The sequence below is a fragment of the Microcebus murinus genome, chromosome 5, assembly GCF_040939455.1.
Source record: "Microcebus murinus isolate Inina chromosome 5, M.murinus_Inina_mat1.0, whole genome shotgun sequence".
Lineage (NCBI taxonomy): Eukaryota > Metazoa > Chordata > Mammalia > Primates > Cheirogaleidae > Microcebus > Microcebus murinus.
In genome coordinates, this window is record NC_134108.1 from 91,628,035 (window position 1) to 91,637,083 (window position 9,049).

Below are 9,049 nucleotides of genomic sequence, written 5' to 3' on the forward strand. Positions count from 1 at the left end.
ATATAAAATGGAACCAAAATGTTTGTACTCTCATGTTTTCTTGAAATAAATAAATACATGTGCTCAACCCGTCAAATTTGTTTTTTAATGACAAAGTTTTGACCATTTACATTTATTAAGAAAAAGTATATTTGTTTTTGTCATACCTTATTATGTTGTACTTTATATTTTCTTATTTTTCTTATTTTTTATTTATATTTTTCCTTTTCTATAGCAATCCTTCTGCTGAAAGATGAGAGACCAGATGGATCTGAGTCAATCAATTCATGCTAGCCAAGAATACAGATGTATGAGAGAGCATAGGCAAGATGAGTAAAGCTAACCCATAGATGACCTGCTAGTTTATCACAGATATCTGAGTGAGGTATCATGAGTTTTCAGCAATTTCATCATTATATGCTATTGTGTGATTTTCTTTATATATTCTGCTTGGGTTTGTCAGTCTTCCTGACGTATCTTTCAGCAAATTTAGAAAATTTCCAGCAAGTATTTCTTCAACATTTTTGGCACCAACCACTCTCTCCTCTCCTCTGTAATTCTAATAACACAGATATTAGACCACTTAATATCAAGTCATTAAGACATTATTTTTTCATTCTCATTTCTCTGCTATATTTTTGATAAAATTTCTCCTCATGTTCACTCATCTTGTAATCTATAGTGTCTAATTTATAGTTAAAGCCATTCAGTAATTTCATATATATATATATATATATTTTGACTTTCAGCTCCAGAAGTTCCATTTGATTATCTGTATATCATCCATTTCTGTCCTCATTATATTTTCTTTTAAATGCCTGAACTTACATGTAGTATTAATAATGTATAACTCCCTCATCTCTCTTTTTCTGCATTATAAACTTCAACTGGCCGAGTCTCCTCAACTCTACTCTCTTTCTCTTCACCTCATCAAGAGCTCCAAGCTCTGCTTGGATTTTCCCCCAAAACACACACACGCGTGCGCACACATGCGTTGCGCACACACACACACACACACACACACAAATACTATATTCCAGAAATTGTCTACAGACAGAAATTTAAAATAATAGAGTTAATTTCATTAATAAGACAAAAAGTTGAATTTTTTAAAAAGATTAACAAAATTTACAAACCTTTAGTTAGACTAAGAAAAAATGAGAGAAGAATAAATAAAATCAGAAATGAAAAAGGAGACATTACAACTAATACCACAGAAATACAAAGCATCATAAGGGATTATTATGAACAAAGTGAATAACCAATAAGAAATAAATAACTTCTTAAAAACATACAAACTACCAAGACTGAGTCATGGAGACATAAAAATTCTATTCAGAACTATAACTGCTAAGGATTTGACGATAATCAAAACTTCCCACCCGAATGTTTATGGCAGCACAATTCACTATTACAAGGATGTGGAAACAGCCCAAGTGCCTGCCAATTCATGAGTAGATTATTAAAATGTGGTATATGTATACAATGAAATATTACTCAACTATAAGAAACGACAGTGATCTAGCACCTCTTATATTTTCCTGGATAGAGCTTGAGCCCATTATCCGAAGTGAGGTATCACAAAATTGGAAGAATATGCTCTACTTGTACTCGCCATCAAATTGTCACTGACTGATCAACGCTATGGTGCTTACATGAAAGTAATATTCTCCAGGGATTAGAGGATTGGGAGGGTAAATGCACAACTAATGGACATGGTAAGCATTGTAGAGGGAAAGGGCATGCCTCTAATCCTTGCTTGGGTGAGGCAAAGACATAAAATGTAACCAAAATGTTTGTACTATCATAATATACTGAAATAAAAATAAATAATAATTTTTTAAAAACTTCCATGAGGAAAAGCCCAGATGATTTTATTAGAAAATTCTTCCAAACATTTACAGAAGAATTGATGTTAATCCTTCTCAAACTTTTTCAGAAATTGAAGACAAAGGAAAGAATTTCAAACTTACTTTATGAGGTACTTTATAAGGTGAGCATTCCTCTGATAGCAACCCTAGACAAAGATATTATGAGAAAACTATATGTCAGTATTGCTGATGAATATAGATGTTAAAATCCTCAACAAAATGCTAGCAAACCAAATTCAACAGCACATTAAAAGGATCATACACCATGACCTAGTGGGATTTATCCCTGGGATGCAAGGCTGTTTCAACATATGCAAATCAATCAATGTGATATACCACACTAACATAAAATTAAAATCATATGATACTTTAAATAGATAGATGCAGAAAAATTATTTGACAAAACTCAACACCCCTTCATGATAAAATCCCTCCAAAAACTAAGAATAGAAGAAAATCTTATATAATATTATATGTAGAGAATGACTTTATATGAAGAGAACACTAAAGACTTCATTAAAAAGCTGTTAGAATTAATAAACAAATTTGGTAAAGTTTCAGGACACAAAATCAACATACAAAAATCTGTTATGTTTCTATATACTAACAACAAACTATCTGAAAATAAAATTTGGAAAATAATCCCCTTTACAATAACACTGAAAATAATAGAGTCCCTGTGAATAAACTATTAATAAATAAGTGAAAAACTTATATACTAAAAACTATAGAACACTAATGAAAGAACTTAAACAAGACACAAAAAAATGGAAAGATAGTTCATGTTCATGTATTGGAATACTTAAATATTGTTAAAATGTCCATTCTATTCAAAGTGACCTACAGATTCAATGCAATCCCTATCAAAATGCCGATGAAATTTTTTACAGACATAGAAAAAAACAATTCTAAAATTCATATGGAACAACAGAATAATATGAATAGCCAAATCATTCTTGAGGAAGAATAAAACATCACACTTCCTGGTTTCAAAATACATTACAAAGCTACAGTAATCAAAACAATATGGTAATTGTACAAAGACAAACATACAGTACAATGGAAGAGAATGGAGAGCCCAGAAATAAATCCATGAATGTATGATCAGCTGATCTTTGACAAAAGTGCCAAGAATACACAATGAGGAAAGGATAATCTCTTCAATACATGATGTTGGAAAAAGTGGATATCTACATACAAAAAAAAAATAAAATTGGACCTTTAGCTTACACCATACACAGAAATTAACTCAAAACAGACTGAAGATTTAAACATATGGCTCTAAAATTTAAAACTCCTAGGAAAAGAACATGGGGAAATGCCTCATGACATGGGCATTGGAATGATTTCATGGATATGACACAAAAAGCATAGGCAACAAAAACAAAAATTAAAAAGTGGAACTGTATCAAACTAAAAGTCTCATCACAGCAAAAGTAAAAATGAACAGAATGAAAAGACAACCTACAGAAAAGAAGAAAATATTTGCAAACCATATATCTGATAAGGGATTAATTCCCCAAATATACAAGTAACTCCTACAGCTCAATAGTATAAACAGCTAGTAGTCCAATTTAAAAATAAACTGAAAATTTAAATAGACATTTTTTCCAAAGAAGACATAAAAATGGCCAACAGGTATAAGACAAAGTGCCCAACATCACTGATCATCAGATAAATGCAAATCAAAACCATAATATGATATCCACTTACGTGAGATATCTAAAATAGTCAAATTCATAGAATCTAAGAGTAGAATGGTGGTTGCGAAGGGCTCAGTATAGGGGGAAAAAGGAAGTTACTAATTAATGGGCAAAAAAAACTCAGTCAAGAAAGATGAATAAACTCTAGAGATCTGCTATACAACATTGCACCTCTAGTTAACAATAATGTATTGTACACTTAAAAATGTGTTAAGAAAATAGAATTCATGATATGTGTTATTACAATGAAAAATGAATGAAACAAAGCAAATTGGCTCCAGAAACTAAAATATTTTAAAGGAATAACAAGAAAATATCATGAACAATTTCATACCAATAAAATTGATAACTTAGATGAAATAAAAAAAAAATCCTTCAAAAGATACAATTTTCAAAACTGACACTAAACGAAATAGAACATCTGAATGGTCCTATATTGTTGAAGAAATTGAATTATGATCGAATTCCCCTTACAAAGAAAGCTGCAAGCTCAGATGGTTTCACTATTAATTCTATCAAAAATCTAAGAACATTATATCAACTCATAAACTTTTTCAGGAAATAGAGAGAATACTTCCCAATTTGTTTTATAAGGCCAGCATTACACTGACACTAAAACCAGACAAAGTAATTACAAAATATCACAGATCTTATTAATTTTCCTTGTTTTTATGACCTTTTTACTGATAAGGTAAACTATGGCTTAGAATAATTTGCTCAAGGTCACATAGCTCATAAGTAGCAGAGTAAGGACCAAAACTCAAATAGTCCATGCTTTTAAACCCTTCTGCCTACAAGCAGTTGCCCATTTCCTACCAGAAGGTGTGATCTCTAATCTCTCATGGACAGAGTCCAAATCTAACCCTCTGTAAAACTACTACTTCCACAAATATCTGTTGTCATGATACTCTTTACAGAATAATTATTTTGATTTGGCATAGAAGTAGTAGGTATTAAAAAAAACAGAAATTTTGTCATAAATATATATTTTCTTGCAGCTATAAATGCTAGCATCCCTTATTTGGGTTATCCATTTTTAACAAAATTGAAAGATTACAACATTTTGAATGTTAAAATTTTTGCCTATTTCCACAAACTCTTAACAACACTTGGCAAAGATAATAGAAACTGGAGTTGGAGAAAAAGTTTAAGAACAATTAGCTCATCCACTCCATTCAATAGTTCCTCCAGGAAATCCAGCAATAACATTTACAGTAGATAATTTGGTTTTATTCTTATTAATTCTGAAATTTTAATAAGGAATCAAAATTTCAATCGAAAGGTAAAAGTTGTCTGAACTGTGAGATTTGTCCCATGTTCTCAATATGCCAACACGAGTCTTAACCCCTCACCTACACAATGAAAAAAGAGAATATGAAGAAGAAAACCTTATATTTGAAAATGTTTGTACTCTCATCATTTCCTGAAATAAAAAAGATATATACAATTCATAATGTTCTTCCATACATGTTATGTCATTTGATACCTACCTGTGTGAGATTGCCAGAATGATCATTGTTTGCTCTAGGAAAAAATCAGAGACTTGACCAAGATCACATAACTAAGAAGGAGCAAATATAAAGCACAACTCAATCTTTTGAACTTTAAATTTTTGATTCAGCTATGTATGTTTATTGTCTTTTGATTTGATGTAAAAATTCCTCAAGATCCTCTTTTCCAATAAGATAAATATATTTAGATACAGTTGTAGAGGGATTATAATTTATATATATATTTTTTATTTTGTTAGAGATGGGGTCTTGTTCTGTCGCCCAAGTTGAAGTGCAGTGAGTGGTACAATCACAGCTCACCGCAGCCTCAAATTCCTGGGTTCAAGTGGTCTTCCTGTTTTATCTTCCTGAGTAGCTGGAACTATAGGAGTGTAGCACCATGACCAGTATATATTTTAAACACTGAACGTGAAGTAAAGCATCAAGAAATTAAGGTCACCATGAAACTAACACTTTTTCCTTGGAAGTCATGACAAAGATACAGCTATGGCAAATGCCTCATCATTCAGCAAAAGGGTAAATTTCTGATCACTGCTCTTATATCTAGAAAAAGTCTGATCAAAGATAATGCCTGCGACATTGCTGAACTTATGACTTTTAAAGCCATGTATTATAAGCCAACATTTCAGTTTGAATTCTCAGTAGTAGGTTACTTTCTAACTGCCATAAACCTGAAGCTCAGAGGAAGGATTTTGCTGTGTTTGTAGACATTAACATGCATTAAGATTATACACAATAACAAAAGCCCTTCCCTTTCTAAGAAGGACTATAAAATGGAAATATCTTTATTATATCTAGGTTCATGGAGAAAATGTCAATAGTCATTTTAAAACACTCTTTTAAAAGATAATTTAACAAAACCTGGATAGCAGAACTCAGTTTTTCTGATATCCAGTCTAGTGTTTTGTTTTTCTACTATCCTTAGAAATAAGTTGGAAGAATTACCTAGTTGTACCTGAATTTGTGAGCATACTTTCTCAGAAATAGTCAACCAGACAAAAGGAATGTTCTTTGAAAATACAGACTATTCCAGGCATATGAAACATTGGCTGCTATTGTAGCATTCAAATTAATACTTTAAAAACTAAAAAAAAATTATCAAATTACATTTTCTTTAACTATTCATTAATTATTAAAATAATTGTATAGTTTATTCATTGACATAAATATTTTTGAGTTCAATTTTATAGAAGGGACTATAAATGAATCAAGGATGTATGGAATATTTGTCCTGGCTTCAAAAGAGTTTACAAAAGAATAAGAGATTTGTCAATAGACATCAATTATCATAAAATAAGACAGGATAAGATGAGGGGTGATGAACAGCAGAGGTTGGGTCTTTTGTGCTGTAGTAATCAGGAAGAGCTTGCTATAGGAAGTGACATCTAAGCTTTGTCATGCTAGATAAGCAGATTTCACTAGCAAAAATAGGCAAAAATTTGGGGAATGGCATAAAAAACCAATGATCTCAAAAAATTGGGAAAGCGTAAGCATAAGCAAAAATTCTTCCAGTTTTGAAGAATAGTCAGCATAATATTACCTGGATGGACCTTCATAAGTAATAAATGTACTATGTAATATATAATAATAAAATTATGTTGTTAGCATTCTGGGTGTGTTCACATGTAATGATTTATTAAAATGTATGATTTACCTTAAAGATTAACTATTTTGTGCTGGGTTTTACTAATTTGCATGTACTGATCCAAATTTTACTAGCGAGGAAATTAAATCTATGTTTGAGAAATGCAATTATAATTTTAATTATAAAGTTTTACTAAGATATAATGTGGATTGGTATTCATGCTTCGTGAATATGCAATCAGATATGTTTAGATCCCTGTCTTTCTACACGAGACTCATTCTGACTGACATGCAAAGTATTTTCAAATTGTGAAAGCTTTTAATTTTCTTATAAATGTGCACAGATTAGAAGTATTAATATTTCAAAGAAATCAACACTTTTGTCAATAATAAAGATGAATCAAGATATGTTTTGTCTGCAAACCAAATATTTATCTAGATTATCAAGAATTAATTATTATAGCCTATTTTACAGTGAAAATAAATATTTTATTATACTTTGACATTAAAGAAAAAGAATATTAGTAATCATTTCTATGTCTAAAATTGAACATGAGCTAGTTTAGGCCTGAAATCTCTCCATAATTGCTTTATTACCTCCTGAAGCTGAAGTGTACCCCTCCCCAATGCCAGGAGGTAACACTGGATGCCACCCAGGCCTGTCCTGGCTCTAGGTCCCTTCGTTTTTTACCAAGTTTATGAACCTAGGCCACCTACCATAAAATTCAACATTTCCCCCCCATCCTACCCTTTCTCCCCTTTCCTACTAGAAGAAAATGGATAATGAGATCTATTATACAGGCTTCACTCTCCTAATGAGTTACTCATTCTAAATATTAATAAAAATACCTTGCTCACGAGTTCAACTTTTGTGCAATGGACCACTTTGATATTCTGTTAAAATCCCTAGAGCCCTTCTCAGAATAATGTTTTTAAATGCACCTAATGCAATTTAAAGTATTATGAGGAAGCTAGTTATGCTGAAATTCTATTATTAAAATAAAACATGATATAATGACGTGTTTCTTCATGAACCTATTAAACAGTAGGTTTAGTGAGAAGTCTAATAATGCCATATTTGTAAAGTAGTGATGAGTGTAAATGATATTTTTAGATACTGAAATAACTTTAATGAGCTATCAGAATATCTACACTTCTTTGGATGAGGAAGTCACAAGTATTGCTAATTCTACTGTCATTTGTTGTCTATATTTAAATTTTAGGAAGCAGCTAAATTTGAGGTAATGAAAGTACCTCAATTGAGGTAGTAAAAGATGCTAGTGAAAGTAAAAATGTAGCTTTTTTCCTCATCCAATTTCCTGGACTCCCTTAATTCTCTCTATGCACCCAGGAAAGAATCCTGTCTTGAATAATGTAAAAATTAGAAATTTGTGCACCACAACTCCTGGAAATCAGCAAACTATCTTTTGAAAAACATGAACTTTTTAATCAATACGACACAAATTTTAATCCAGGATATACAATTTGCCTAGTCAAACTCTGAAAAAGTTGCTTAAATTCTCAGCCCACCTTCCTTTAAAATACACACAATAATAACTGCCTTGTAGTTTGCCTCTAACAAGGGTCAGTTCTTCCTTTAACAGTACCACGATGCCCAGCTAATTTTTCTATTTTTAGTAGAGACTGGGTCACACTATTGATCAGGCTGCTCTCAAACTCCTGAGCTCAAGTGATCCTTCCGCCTTGGTCTACCAGAGTGCTAGGATTATAGGCATGAGCCCACCGCGCTCGGCTAGAATATTCCATAAATCAACTCTTATCCTGCCTCTCACTGCCATCTAAGATAAGTAACAGGTAGATAGAGTTTCTCACTGGTACAAATTGTGCTATTCATCTTAGAAGTCAGTGAGAGGCAAAAAAATTTGCCAAATTAATCCTTATTGAGGCTGAGGCAGGAGAATCACTTGAGCCCAGGAGTTTGAGGTTGCTGTGAGCTAGGCTGATGCCACCACACTCTAGCCTAGGCAACAGAGTGAGACTCTTTCATAAATAAATAATAAAATCCCTCTGTTGTCCTTGGTGGATCAACTTTCTTGATATAGTCCTAGCTCCTGAGGAGAGTCAGGACTTTGCAACACATGGGTTTTTTTACTGCATGACAAGGTGCTTTGCACAAGTCAGTTTTTGAGTAAAAAAATGCATGAATGGGTGAATGGATAAATAATGAGAGAGGATTTTTCACTATTGCCTGTTCTCTAAATGTATATTTGATATATGTGGTCTGTGTCAGTACTAGTTTATGAGATGGTCAAAGTCCAAATCAATAACATGGTCTGGATGAACTCTTCAGTGTAATCACCTCCTAAATTGATATGTTTTAAATGGTAAGTAACAGAGAGATATTAGGGGACATAATGAAGATGTAAAATCAGACCGAACC